Source organism: Cetorhinus maximus, chromosome 19 (genome assembly GCF_964194155.1).
Source record: "Cetorhinus maximus chromosome 19, sCetMax3.hap1.1, whole genome shotgun sequence".
Taxonomy (NCBI): Eukaryota; Metazoa; Chordata; class Chondrichthyes; order Lamniformes; family Cetorhinidae; genus Cetorhinus; species Cetorhinus maximus.
The window spans coordinates 27,433,306-27,449,280 of NC_135897.1; positions in this window are offsets into that span (position 1 = coordinate 27,433,306).

A 15,975-nucleotide genomic window follows, 5' to 3' on the forward strand; every position below is an offset into this window, starting at 1 on the left:
ACCAGTACAAGTCAGTGTACATGTGAAAACAGATGCTGTGTTTTCAGATGATGTCACCAAGTGGAAGCATGCAGATGAGGAAAAGAAGGGGACCAAGGATAGATCCTTGGGGGACAGCAGAGTTAACAGGGTCCAGAAGAGAAGCCATTGTCTGGATATGACTATCTAGATAAGAATGAAGCCAGGCGAGTGCAGTACCACCCAACTGAATGAGGCAGGAGAGGCAATGGAGCATAATTTCATGGTGAACCAGATCAAAGACTGCAGACAGGTTAAGAAGGATGAGGAGGGAGTTGGGGGGCAGGAGGTGGGGGGAGGTTCTATAGCTAGAAAGAAAGTTGACCGGTCAATAATTTAGTAGGAGTAGGATCTAGAGAGAAAGAGATGGGTCGCATTGACAAGATGAGCTTGGGCGGGACATGAAGGGGGATAGGAGAAAAATTCGAAAGAGATTCTCTAGGGTGAGTATCTGCCTTGTTGCAGTATTTTCTAAACTTGCACTTTCTTTGATTTCTGTGTTCTCTCCAACAACATCCCTGGTAAGAAAAGGCCAAACTGGTTCTCTTACCAATCAATCCGTAAAACTGGATTCCAAGGTGTACGAAAGCACCTGTGACCAAAGAGTCAATCTAATTTTGCTCTCTGTCTAGGAGACTCTTGGCCTCACCTCAGCATTGAGCCATTATAACAGGAATGAGATCAGGAACATGAGTGAGAACAAGAGGGTGGAAATCCACTTTGACCTTTGGCTAGGCTTTTCCAGGACACAGTAGGAAAGGGAAGGCAGAAACAGAAGCAGGGTGGCAAAGACCCTCCCTGACCAACTCCGGTTTGTGTTGCAATCTTGCGCTGACAGGCCAATTAGCGGCCAGCAGACAGGGTGGCTGGCCACTCAATAGCTTGAGCCAGCACTTTAAAGGGCCATCAGCACCCGAGCCTTGATCCGAATGATCCCACCGGCAAACATCCTGAGAAGGCTAAGGCCTGCTAGGATCCAGCACCCCCACCCCTCTCAGGCCCCTCACCAGTGAGTCCCCTGGCATGGGGAATGATCTCAAAAAAGGGGTCTTGACCCCAAGGCAATGTCTCCCCAGCTCCTTTCTAAGAAAGTAAAAAGCCTTCCTAGTACAGCAATAACAAGAGCTGCTGCCCCATTGCTGCCCTTTAAAAGCTGCCGAGGCCACAACCCCACCCACTGTGCGCTCATTGTAAAATGCAGAAGGGCCCTTAGAATTCAGTTTCATTGCCTCCTTAAAAATCTCAAGTGCCTCTTCATTGCTCATTCTGGAAAGGCAAAAGGTGTCCCTACGCGGCTTGCTGTCTTGCCGCTCATCAAATTGGGACCCAGTTTATGCTGGAGCCCAACCTGATGCCATCTCAAAAAACTTTACGGCCCCCACCTCCATTGCCATCCAGTTCTGTGTCATCAGTGTCTTAAGGCTTCACCATGTTATCCCATTTACTTTAAACATCTATGCATATCTACCACTATTAAATATATATATTAACATGCTACATATCAGAACTTTTGGCAGATCTGGGCAGATTTGGATCGGGATTGGATTCCGATGGTATCTTGTACTGACAATATTCTGCATGTTTAGATTATCAATAGTGTGGACCCTTCTCACAAACAATTCTGGTTTTTCTTAACTTCTCTAAATGCAGCGCAGTGGTTCACAGTACCAAGTGTAGGACAAAGTTCAAGATAAATCCAATTTCTGCCAATATAAGTGGGACAAGGAATAAAAGCAGAAAATGCTAGAAAAACTCAGCAGTCTGGCAGCATCTATGGAGACATCTCCACCAATGCTGCCAGGTCTGCTGAGTTTTTCCAGTATTTTCTGTTTTTATTTCAAATTTCCAGTATCAGCAGTATTTTGTTTTTATCTAAGTGGGACAAGAACCTGTGATTCAAATCTGTTTACCAAAGAAGTATTAAACCATCACTAAAGTTTTGTTTTTACACTGAATTAACAATTTTTATGAGGTACATTAACATGGCTGTAACATATGGTATAAATAAGGTTTAAGATCACTGAAGATTATTTAACAGCCATAAACAGTAATCATGAAAGAATTCACTGCCATCATCAACATGTAAACTGGACTAGATTGGATTGAATCCAAGGTCCATATAAATGAAGATCTTCATATTGAACAGAAACTGAACTCCATTTCTGCAATATCAGCCTGAGGGCCACTTATGGTGACCACTCCCTTTCCTTCATCTGTAGTTGTCAGCAGACTTCATGCATATGTGCCTCTGAAGTTATATTCATGGTTTGTCCAGCTATGAGATTAACAGCACTGAAATTCTCTATCATTGTCCTAAAAAAGGCATTCGAGTAAACGATCCTAAGTGATCGAATTTTTCCAGCACAAATACTGTGATTGGAAGAATTCTATTAGAACTATTAGGCCTAAAGCTTCTTTCTCAAGTGCTTTCCCTCACACTGTAGTTCCTGATAACGGAGTACTAAAGGGGTTCCTGGTGCAAGAAACTTATGCTGCACTTCCATATCCCATGACTGTGTGATATAACATGTTTTAGCATTACAGAAGCTTTCCCCTAAGCAAGGTATCAGTGTTATATTTAAATAATACTTTAACAGATATTCTTTCATACGTTAAGATGTATATTAACAAGTCTTCAATACTCATAAAAATATCTAACGTACTATCACTAGCAAAATGTCATGCATTTACACTAGGTGCTGTTACCACTTCCTTTTCCTAACCATATAGTAAGTCCAAATATTATAGCATTGTAGCGGTAGTTTGGGTAATTTTCTTGACATTTTTGTCCATTTACATGAAGGGAACACGACTGAACTAGAAACTTTCTACCATCCATTCTCTCAATCTGATTTTTCGGAGTTGCATGAAAACAGCTCAGGTGTGACTGTCTCTGAATTTCCTGCAAAGACATAAAATAGATTCACTACATATGCTTCACCATAGCAACAGGAATGAGATCAGGAAGTCTCCACTATAGATTACAGGCGTGAATCCACCCATTCTCTGTTTTACAGCATTTTTGGGCTCCAACATGCTATCCTATTTATGTTAAATAACTATGCATCTATATTAGATGTAACAACACAACATTGTATGGAACTTTTTATTAAGTATATTTTACTTCATTTTTTTACATGGTACATGTCAGAATTCTTGGCACTCCAAAAATTAGATTAGGCTTCCAATGTCCTTTCCTCAATATTTTGATGATTTTTATGTTATATTTTAGGGACAACTGACAGCAGAGCACGTACAGGATAGGTATGTATCTGTATGTGTGCATTCATTAAATTGAAATCTCCCATGAGATATGGTCCTGCAGTTGAAAATTAGATATTAATAAACAATTATTCTCAGAGACAGGGAAATTTTGTTACTAGCTTATTGTTTAATGCAGTAATCCAGCTTTATGGTAATAAAAGTAATTTGTTACATGCTTTGAAATATTGCTGTTGTTTTCACTTATAATATTGAAAGTACAGCTAATGTTAACCATTAATAACATCCTGTACACTGGCCTGCCAACCCTGAGTTGACAGCAGCAGGCTGTTGTCATAGCATTAGACAGATCTATCTCTGTACTCTTCGGATTGGTCAAGCTTCCAGCTATGTAAACAAGAATTATCTGATTACACTCTCCAGGCATAAGCTACTAATAGGTCTCCAGCTCCCCACACAAGCTGCGTCCTTCGTGTCACACACAAATTGCATAAAGCTTTACATAAATATTAAACAAAGAAGGTTTTCCAATGTTGTACAGATAGTTTTTTTAACTGCTTAAAATCCAAACATGTATTTCCCTTTAAATAATATGCTATTGAGGGAAAAAAATAGGGGCATGCTTTAGTAGGAGATTCAAAATACTAGAACAATTTAACTAGAACATCCACCCTCACGCCTTCTCCTCCCTCCCAGAAACATGATAGGGTCCCCCTTGTCCTCACTTATCACCCCACCAGCCTCCGCATTCAAAGGATCATCCTCTGCCATTTCCGCCAACTCCAGCATGATGCCACCACCAAACACATTTTCCCTTCATCCCCCCAGCGGCATTTCGTAGGGATCGTTCCCTCCGGGACACCCTGGTCCACTCCTCCATCACCCCCTACTCCTCAATCCCCACCTATGGCACCTCCCCATGCCCCCCAGAAGATGCAACACCTGCCCCTTCACTTCCTCTCTCCTTACCGTCCAAGGGCCCAAACACTCCTTTCAAGTGAAGCAGCATTTCACTTGCATTTCCCCTAACTTAGTCTACTGCATTTGTTGCTCCCAATGCGGTCTCCTCTACATTGGAGAGACCAAACGCAAACTGGGCGACTGCTTTGCAGAACACCTGCGGTCTGTCCGCAAGAAAGACCCAAACCTCCTTGTCGCTTGTCATTTTAACACTCCACCCTGCTCTCTTGCCCACATGTCTGTCCTTGGCTTGCTGCATTGTTCCAGTGAAGCCCAACGCAAACTGGAGGAACAGCACCTCATCTTCCGACTAGGCACTTTACAGTCTTCCGGGCTGAATATTGAATTCAACAACTTTAGATCTTAAACTCCCTCCCCCCATCGCCACCCCGTTTCTTCCCCCTCCCTTTGGTTTGTTTCAATAATTTATATAGATTTTTCTTTTCCCACCTATTTCCATTATTTTAAAATCTACAACTAATACCTTGTCAGTCTTTCCACCCCACCCCCACTAGAGCTGCACCTTGAATGTCCTGCAATCCATTCTTAATTAGCACATTTTCTTAGATAATATCACCACCTTCAACACCTCTTTGATCCTTTTGTCTGTGACATCTTTTGATTATCTGCTCCTATCACTGCTTGCTTGTCCCTACAACCAACCCCCCCTCCCCCCGCCCACCTTAAACCAGCTTATATTTCACCCCTCTCCTAACTATACTCAGTTCTGTTGAAGGGTCATGAGGACTCGAAACGTCAACTCTTTTCTTCTCCACCGATGCTGCCAGACCTGCTGAGTTTTTCCAGGTAATTCTGTTTTTGTTTTGTACTAGAACAATGTACTTTGATAGGCTAAATGACCTATTCTCAACCTTTACTTTTCTTATGTCCATATATCATTCCTGAGTTAAATTACACCGGAGCAGAGAGAGACATGTTGGATTTATATGAAAATGGATAATTTTGTGCAATTTTTTTCCCCCTGATGTAAATAGAGGCACACAAACTGTTTAGTTTCTATTGCATGCAGTGTCACATCAAGTGGCCATCACAACACAGGTGGACTTGAATTCCACCATTTGTGATCTTATCTGGATTCAAACTAGTCCCTGGCATAGAATTAGCAGGTTTGTGTCATATTTGCCAATTTCTGTAGGAGGGAAACATTAGCTGATTATAACTCAATTTGTACGATTGAACACTAACTAATTTAAAAATTGAGTCAATTTTCTAGTAATTTACTAAAACGCAGATGAACATCTACTAGGTAGTACTGGTGTGGATAATTATATTTCTCAAAGAATATCAAGAACATTTATTATAAATTTCTTACCCAATTCTGTAGTAAGATTTCTCTTTAAAAAAAATTGGATTGCTAAAATATATATTCTTTATATAAAGTAACTTTTAAAACTATTTATTTGGATCTTTACCCCTTTCATCCTGCAAGTTTGTAAAAGTAATGAAAGCCTCTAAGGATTGAGGAAATTGATTGGTTATTTAATGGGTTGTATCTTCAAACAATTTCTATTTGCTTAAAAATAAATCTCATTGCACCTGCCTCTTGTCAATTGTGTTGTAAAGACGTAGCCAGTTGGGAGTTTTGCCAGGGAAGGTATTACCATGCTTCGCTGGAATTTCTATTAAATTAATTCCCATTTTTCACAAGTTCATGAGAACAAAAGTTACTTGGTTACTGTAATTACTATTAATCTTTCAAATGTATCTTTAATTCTTTGTAATGTGGTCAGAACCTGGAAAATCCCCTAAAGAGGGATTAAGTTTTAAATTTGCAGGAACAATTCATGTAAGAGTATTGTTTAGCCAGTGTGTCATGGTCCAAACAGGAATATTTAGCTCCATTGCTTGATACAAAACACAACAGTTCAAGCAGCTTTTCTAATTAAATGTGTGCTTCACAGTATGAATATTTATCTTCATTTCCAAGTGCAATATCTTTGTTATAAAACAAATCAATCTGGTAGTATTTCTGTTCTTTCTATTCAATAACAAATTTAATTAAATATTTATATATATATCATTCAGAGAGGTCATCAAATCACAATAAAATGCATGCAGTTGGTGGTAGAGTTGGAGCCGTATATTAATCCCAACGTTAATTTGTGTTTTTAGCTCCTCAGGGTATATGCTGAGAGGCTGCTTCCCTTGGCTGAAGAGTCTAGGGGCGGAATTTTCTCAGATTTGCACTAAGTGTGGTAATGGGCGGGTAAAACGACGTTTTATCCACCGGCTGTGATGGCAGGTTTTCACGCCATATTGTCCCAAACCCGCCTCTTATTTATGCACTCCTGGGAATCACGCCGTTTCCATGGCGGGTGGGCTCTAATTCACCCGCCTGCCATCACCCCGCCGCTGCATCACGCTGGGTACCATGTTTAAAGTCCAGCTCTCATTGCTTCCAGCTCACCACTGCTGCACGAAAAACATGAACAGCAAAGGAAAAAAGACCGCAGCCCCCCGCTTCAACAATGGGTACCTTGGGCGACTGCTGGATGCCGTGGAGGCCCGCCGGGATGTCCTGTACCCCTGCTCTGGCCACACGATGGGCAACAACATGACCAATCCAGCTTGGGAGGTGGTGGCAGCAGTGGTCAGCGCCAACACCCTTCGGAAGAGGACAGCCACCCAGTGCCACCAGAGGATGAATGATCTCCTCTGTTCCACCAGGGTAAGTCACTCTTCTCATCACTCTCAGCTCTCACACTCACAAACCCAGCACACATCCACAGGGCCCTCACTCACTGCCAGTTTAAGGGACATCACCATTCACTCTTTCTCACACACACCGTCATTATCCTCATCCCGCCCATGGGACTATTCACCACCCACACAGGCCAGGCGTACTTATCATCTGGCCTGGCAGGCATCTTGCTTACACTTTCTCCATCTCTATCCATGCAGGATAACAGAGAGAGGTCGCAGGCCGGTGCTGGAATGTCCGAAAGCAAGGTCCTCACGGACTTTGAAAATAGAGCCATCTAGCTGGCCGGCCACAATCTGGACCGGTCCTGTGCTGATGGTGAGGTTGGCGCTGCTCTACCAGCTGAGGATCCAGCAGTGCAACATCCATCAGACAGCCATGTCATGAGTGATGTGTCCTCTTTCACAGGTCACTGCCATGCACTAATTATTTCCCCTTGCTTTCGCAGGCACATCTGCCAAACAGCTGACAGAATCCATGACCCAGGGCCTCCAATCAAGTGCCAAAGAAACCTCTGGAGAAGAATCTGGAGGCACCCTCCCTGAAGTCCAATCACAGCGCTCACCCACACCCTCCACTAGCGCAGAGACACACACCTCGGAGGGACCTAGCTTTACAGTAGCCTTGGGGTCACAATCTGGTGAGCACATCGCACTGTCTGATCCACAGCAGGCGGCGGCAGGAGCTTCCCAGGTGTCTGGCACTTGGAGGACTGCTGGAGGCCAGAACGTTGCTGAGTCGGAGTCAGATGACGAGCCTCTGGACTCAGTCATGTCACAGTTGCTGGAGCTGCAAAGGCAAGCTCGGGAACATCAGGAAGGGATGTCTGCTGTACTCCTCAGATTGCAAGGCATGATGGAGGAGTCTGTCCGCTTTCAGGCTGAGATGATAGCGCCGGCATGCCAAAGCACCAAGGTCAACACTGATAGGATGGCGGCCACTATGAAGACTTTGGTCCAGGACATCGCTCCTGCACTGCTGCACGGGCTCAACTCCATTGCTTATAGCCTTCAACCGTGTGTACGCGAGAGGGGTGCGGGGCAGCTCGATCTCAATCCAGCTACCCCTGCTCCTCAAGGAGTCAGCCTGGGGCCCCCAGGCACTCATAGGGAGGAGGATCAGCAGGTGCACACCCCAGGGCCATCCATCCCGGTGACTCCGAAAATGTCCGGCCCATCCAATTCCCCTCTTCCTGCAACCTCAGCAGCTCCAGCTCCACAGGCCAAAGAGGGTGTCACTGCCACACAGCATGACCCCAAAAGCAGGTTAGGGCCCTTCAAGTCTCGGCCTTCCAGAGGACGTCCGCCAAAGTCACAGTCAGCAGGCTGCCTCCACCTCCGCTGTGGATGTCTGGGGAGCGCCAAGACATAGCGGCAGGGTTAGGAAAGTTATGGATAGTTAGTTGCACAGCCTGGGCACGGGTATTAATCATTTCTACATACTGTTCACTATTGTTAATAAACTCCCGGGAATGTCTCCCTACCTATGGCTCCTTGTTCTGATGGGCAGCGTTCTTGTCACTCAAATGTGAAACCTTTCTGCACAAGATAAAGGCAGGTGTCTCAGTCCAGAGCCTCTTCCCTGTGCTCTGTGCAGCCTTCAGACCAAAGTGATGGTCCAGCCTCACACCCCCTGGACACATTACTGATGCCTGCATCTCAGCGGTGCTTGTCATTGCTGCCAGAATGTAGTGGGCAGGCGCCACAGAGTTGTCTCATTCTCTCTGTGTGCTGTCAGTACCTTTAAGGTTGTCCCCCATCTCTTTAGCATCTGTGACCACTGATTCTGTGCTCCAGCTCCTGAAAAGCTCAGGTGCTGAAGGCAGACAAAGCATAAGGACTTCTATAGTTTCATGGCTGTGTTTCTATATGACCCTGATCATGGAGTGCAAGCCAGCTGCCCTCAGCCAGACAGGAGTCAGACATTCCCAGAGGCTATGTGAAGGTTTATGAAGTATCCTCACTGCATGTCGTCATCTTCCTCCTGCAATCAAGGGACTATTAGGGCCTCCACCGCCTCTCCATGACAGGAGCATTCTCACAGAGGGTATTTGCGTTGCCATAAGCCAGATTGGAGTCAAATGTTCACAGATGCGATGAGAGGATCTAAGGGGTCACCTCACTGCATGTCATCATCATCCTCCACAAATCTAGCGGCTAATAGAGGGCCTCCTGAGTATACCTGCCTCATCTGGCCACAGTAAGGGCCTCTTCGCCATTGCTTCCTAGGACCTCTTCACCCTCATCACCGTCAGCGTGCTCCTCATTGGAGGAGATGTGAAGCTCCTTCATCTCCTCCTCAGCTAGCTCATCTCCCCGTTGGAGTGCCAGGTTGTAAAGGGCGCAGCAGCTGATGATGCTGTGTGACACCCTCTGTGGACTGTATTGCAGGGCTGCACCAGACTGGTCCAGGCACTGGAACCTCATCTTCAACACCACGCTGGTCTGCTTCACCAAGCTGCGAACTGCTGCATGAGCCTCGTTATACCGTCGCTCTGCTGCAGTCTGAAGCCACCGCACAGGTGTCATCAGCCACGTCCTCTGCGGGTAGCCCTTGTTCCCGAGGAGTCATCCCTGCAGCTTCTGTGGACCCTGGAAGACTCCAGGGACCTGTGACCAACTGAGAATGTAAGAGTCATGTACGCTCCCTGGAAACCGTGCGCACACCTGCAGCATGCGTTTCTGGTAGTTGCATACCAGCTGCACATTCAATGAGTGGAAGCCCTTGTGGTTGATGTAGTCCACCGTGTGTAGCAATGGAGACCTGAGCGCCACATGAGCGCAGTCAATCGCACCCTGCACCTGTGGGAATCTCGAGATCCGGGAAAATCCAATAGCCCTTGCATCCTGGCTGTCCCGGTCCCGGGCGAAACGCACAAAGTTGTGTGCCCTCGAGAAGATGGCATCCGTGACCTCATGGATGCATTTGTGGGTGGCGGCTTGTGATATCCCACAGAAGTCACCTGTGGACCCGTGAAAGGAGCCACTGGCATAAAAATTGAGCACCACGGTCACTTTCACAGCCACTGGCAGTGGATACCCTCCATGTCACCTTGGTGCCAAGTCCTGCAGTAAGAGGCAGATATGAGCGACCAGGTCCCTAGGCATGCTCAGTTGTCGGCATCACAGGTTCTCGGTCATCTGCAGGAATGACAGGAGGCGTCTATAAACCCTGGGTGTCGCTAGGCGCTGACCAGCCAAGGCTCACTGTCGCTCCTGGGCAGCATGTGCGGGAGCCCCAGCAGCCCCTCCTTCCTGAGGTTGCTGCTCCTGCGTTTGCCTGGCCAGGTGCCTCAGTCACTGTCTCCTCCATCTTCTTTGTTCTCTGCAGGCCATCAGGCATACAGCTAGATCACCAGGCTCCATGATCCTGATGTGGTCCTCCTGCGGCATGAAAGAGAGAGAGACATGGTTAGAATTGGTGTACTTAACACCTTTCCTAGCCCTGTGTGACAGCCGCTTAATGCTCCCCGGAGAGTGCTGGCCACCCTCAGATGGCCACAGATGAGTGTGTTGCATGGCTGCCCTCTCAACCTGCGACATGCAGGAGACTGCTCCTAACCGGGAAGCTGAGATAGCAAAGGGCTGAAAATGCCTCCAGCAGAGACTGCTAGATGGCCGGCGTTGGCGAGGCGATTGTATGTGTGCAGTCCAACTGCTCTGCGGTCCATTAAAGTGGTGGCGGTCTCGCAGTCTGTGCCGGCTGGGAGGTGGTAAGGTCTGGAGCACTTGGTGACACTTTGGTGCCTCCTCGTTGCTTGCATGGGCAAGCAATCTAGCAGCCCGACCCCAATCATACCATTGTGGCTGCGCCTGAACTGTCTCAGTTGCAAAGGAACGGTCAGTTTATACAGGTGACCCTACTGCGTGACCACTTCCCTCGCCTACACAATAGTCGCCTCCGTGGCAGGGCAACACTTCACCTCGGCTCCCTGAAGCCTGCGAAGCAACAGGCGACCCTGGTGAGCTCTGCAGAACGATGCTGATCACACATCTCCAGTTCCCCCAGTGAAGGCCGCCAAGTGGACGTCGCCTGTGTGCTGTTGTGAAACACGTCGATGTGCTTTCCTGCCGACATGAAGGGACGATCCGGCTGGGATCCAAGAGCCTGGCAGGATGGCCTTTTAATGATATTCCGATGTATTACAATGACCTTCCCGACGACCGTTGGTGGGAAACGCAGCCCATCGGCGGGCTGAGCAGACGATCGCGACCTGCCTTCCCACCGTTGTGAAACCAATCATACCATATTGTCTGCGTACGCCACCTATCATGCCCGCTGGAAAATTCCGCCCTAGAGCTTTGACTTATTGTCTCTGAATAAGGAGTAAACCATTTAGGACTGAAATGTGGAGGAATCTCTTCACTCAGAGGATTGGGAATCTTTGTAATTCTCTACCGCAGAGGACTGTGGATGCTTAGTCATTAAGTATATTCAAGACTGAGTTGATAGATTTTTTGGGCAGTAACTAAATTATGGTTGCCAATTCTCCAGGATTGGCCTGGAGCCTCCAGGAAATGACGATCAATCTCCAGGGCACTGCTGTGTGCAACCCTGGAGAAAAATCAGATATACATTAAAAAAGATTTTTTTTTGTCATTTTCTTTGAACATTTCTCTTTACCAGATATAAAACTATTGCAAATGGGGAAAAAAAGTCTGTTTGGTTGACATTAAAGCATCATCCAATTGGGTAATGAGTCTTTTTGCTTTCCAATTGGCGTAGAAATAGTGTTTCACAAGGATGGATGTGTTGGCTGAATAATGGCTGGAGCGCGGGTGCAAGTTATGTGTTGAAACCTCCAGGAATACATTTAATCACAGTTGGCATCCCTAAACAAAATCAATTTGGATCAGGATAGGGCGGGACAGTTATTTTGAGGTAAAAGATCAGCCATGTCTTATGAAATGGAGAAGCAGTTTTGAAGGCCATAAAGCCTATTATTGTTCCCATTTCTTATCTTCACCATTAATACCCTTGCCTAACAAAAATATCAGTTTAAAATTTTCAGTCGACCTCGCCTTAACAGCTTCTTTTGGATGGAAAGAGTTCCAGATTTCCACAAACTTTTGTGTGCAGAAGTGCTTCCTGACATGATTCCTAATAGGCTTATCTCTAACTTTACAAGAGGGGAGATGGTGGTGTAGTGGTAATGTCAGGACCAGTAATTCAGAGGGGCCCAGGCTAATGCTCTGGATACATGGGTTCAAATCCCACCATGGCTGCTGGTGGAATTTAAATTCAATTAATAAATCTGGAATTAAAGCTAGTCTCAGTAATGGTGACCATGAATCTATTGTTGTAAAAACTAATCTGGTTCACTAATGCCCTTTAGGGGAGGAAATCTGCTGTCCTTACCTGGTCTGTTCTAGCCTAAAACCCACAGCAATGTGGCTGACACTTAACTGCCAAGCAAGCCACTTAGTTCAAGGGCAATTAGGGATGGGCAACAAATGCTGTCCTTGCCAGCACTGCCCTCATCCCACGAAAGACGAAAGAAAAAAAAGGTTATGGTCCCATTTCTTATACACACCCCCAAATAGTTTCTCTCTATCTTCTCTATCAAATCCTTTGATCATCTAAAACACCTCAATAAAATCTCTTACTTTTCTATATTCAAAGGAACAAGCATGACCTATGCAACTTGTCCTGTTAAATTAATCCTCTTGGCCAAGCGATCCTGGGCACTCCTGTAGTGGTCTGCATCTTCTGTTCATGGGATCATGTACAGCACACAAGGAGGCCATTCAGCCCATCAAGCCTGTGCCAGCTGTTTTGAAGACCAATCCAGTTTGTCCACGCCCCAGTTCGTTCCTCATATCTGATGCTTCACCTCAGGACACCGCCAGAGTTATTGACATTTCCTCATCACCTCCGCCATTGACCCCAGCAGTTCAGCAGGTGAGGCCGAGGGGAATGCCTCTGCACCAGTGCAGGAGACCTCCAGTATGTTCAGTATGCTGAAGCTCTCAAGGCCCCAAGCCTTCAGAGGACACCCAGCAGAGTCATCAGGACAAATGAGCAAACTGCTTCCACCTCAGCTAATGTTGGGGTTGCACCTGGAAGTAGAAGAAAATTGAGAAAAGTATGAGCACTGATGTGGCGTGGGTGATTTATCCATGTCTCTCCAACTTGTAAAAAAAATGACAATATAATTTGTTTTCTGTAATCATTCATAATTATTGAGAAGTGTTGGAGACTATCATAAGTATCATACAAAACGATCATGGCACATCCCATGTTTCTCACAATGTGACGGCTAGAGAGGCGATAGGGACATCGACATTATTCTTGAATGAGATGAGTTTCATTTTTGTGCATTCTTTATTGAATATTCATGTGAATTGTTACTTCTGTGATGATCAAGCTGTGGAATACGGCTTAAAATGCAGGTACAAATGGCCTCCCTCATCTATGCACTCTAGAGGACATTGGCACACTTTACTCTTATAGGCTTATGTACATAAATAAGATAGGTACAGTTAAATCAAAGTTAAAGATGGTGCTGGATCAGAATAATTAGGCAAGGCAGACTGTTACATGGATGCCCATGTGTCCCTAAGATGTCCTTGGTGCCAGCACTTACTAATGAGCCTGTGTGACAAAGCTCGGCTCCGCGTTCTATTCTAGTTTTAGAGGATGCAGGTTTATAAGTTAGTTTGGCAAGGGAGGATTGCAGGGCTAGGTCTACACCCCAGGAAAGCGATGGAGGTAAGGAGACCGAGCAATGGTCATGGAGTCGTGTCATTGTGTGAACCTTGTTAGATCAGGTTGTCCTAGCATCCATGAGAAGCTCATTTAGATTAAGGCCTTTGACAAATCCTTAACATCAGAGGGCTGATGATCCCTGCGCTATTCCCCTTGCAACAACTTTCTGCGGTGCAGCACCAGGTTGACACCAGCAGACTACTATTATTAGTGACACACTCTGGGGTGCATATGCAGAGCACCTCCAGATTGGTCAAGGCAGCAGGAGCACATTTTACTAAACCCAATTATGTGCTCTATGATGGCTCTGGTGGGCGCATGAGCTTGATTGTAGCGCTCCTCTGCCTCACCCGCAGGATGTCTCACTGGCATAATCAGCCATGTGCACAGGGGATAGCCCTTGACACCGAGGGTCCATCCATTAACCTTAAAAAAGCTCTGAGAGCCATGAGTTGTGCAAGATATGACAGATCCCTGGAAAACGAGCACAGAACTGCATTATTGTTCTCCTGTTCTCACACACCAGTTGTACGTTAAAGCAGTGAAACCATTTATGATTTATAAATGCAGTAATAACCTCTGGATGCGTTGACGCAACATTGCCCATCTTCGCTGATACCTACCCCGGATGTTTGCATCCGGGCCAGCCTGCCTGCTGTTGGCATTGAGGCCTCTGTTGCTGGACAGTAAGAGCTCTCCTTCTTTGCATTCTTTCTTCCTGCTCCTGAGATTGTAAGAAAATCGGATGAGACCCATGGTTATGGCAGTAATGGCACTGTGTGAAGAGGGCAAACATACATGTGAGAGCATGATCATCCATGGTTTGTATCCATTTACCTAATTATTAGTGAGCCCCTTTAATGGGCCAATTGTGCACAACCTTAACTCTACCCATCCAAAACAATTCTCCTCTCACTTCAATCTGCAATCTTGGCATCTCCAGGTGCGCTTGAAGTGAACAAGAAAAGATGGTGCGTGTAACCTTCCAAATTCATTCCTGTAGCTTCCACCCTCATCCTGTCACCCTCACACTTGTCCCCATCACCCTTGACTCACCCAATATAACAATTCCTCTTCCCTCTGTTACCCTTGAATGTCCTCCCATTACCCTGGATCCTATCACCAATTCCCTGACATTCCATCTTTCCCGCCTGTTACTACACCCATGACCATCCAAATGCTCACTCTGACCCTGAACCCTCCCATTACCCTCCTCAATGCTTTTTTTTGTTCCTGTGATCCACCCCATGAGACTTTTGAATATCTGACCCTGACTCTGGACCTGCCCGCGTACCAAATACAACACCCCCTTTGATTGTGACTATTCCCTCCATTACCCAGCACCCTCAATTTGACCCTCAGCAGCCCTACATTGATAGCACCGACCCCGCCCTTTAGACCCATCATCCATCTTTCAAACCCTGCCTGGAACCGCCACGTCCCCCCACCCAAACAAATGATCGTGGGACAGGTGCCATGAGATTCTCATATGCCGCTAAATTTATCCCGAGGGTAAAACTTAATTGAAAACTGTTTCACGTTAATGAGTATTGATGGCGTTCCAATGTGTTACGAGTATGAACTTGCCATACTTGCAAAATGCCGCTGACTATCTCTGCATCTCAACCCGCCAATGGGAAATCGAAATTTCACATCCCGCCCAATTAAGTCACCCCACACACCATGTTTCCCACTCCTCTGGGCTCCATAAAAAAACCCCACAATAGTTCTGGAAAAATGGGAATGGATTTGGGAGGTGACGATAAGCTAAAGGACTTTGAGAGCGTAGAGTGCGGTCAAGGGTTGTTATTTATGAGAAGGGAGGTGGTAATGATGGTAGAATGAAAAGAGAGAGGGACAACACCTGAAGAGAGAGAACCAATAACAATAGCCGCCAGTATGGGGGCCAGGTGTGGAAGTTGAGTGATCAGTAACTTAGTGGGAATAGAACTGAGGGAACAGGACATGGGTCTCGGGGACAAAGCTGAACTCAGACAGGGGCATAAGAGTAGAGAAGAGAGAGAAAGGTACAACCTTCAGGACCAGGGCAGGGGGAGCATTGAAGGAAGTTTAGCCAGGTAGGCTAGTGGAAGGGAGGTACGTGGCAAAGGCAGCTGGTCAGAAGATTGTCTCGATCTTAGTGACAAAGAAGTCCATGAGCATTTGTTGTGGGAGATGAGGGTGAATGGGACAGGGGAGATATTTGCAGTAAAGAAGCCAGGGGTTATCTTTGCATTCCAGGGTGATCCTGGAATAGTGATCAGTTTTAGCAAACGAGAACAGGACCTGATAGTGTTTTCAATGGTCCAGCCAGATCTGGCACTGGATGGATAAACCAGTTATCC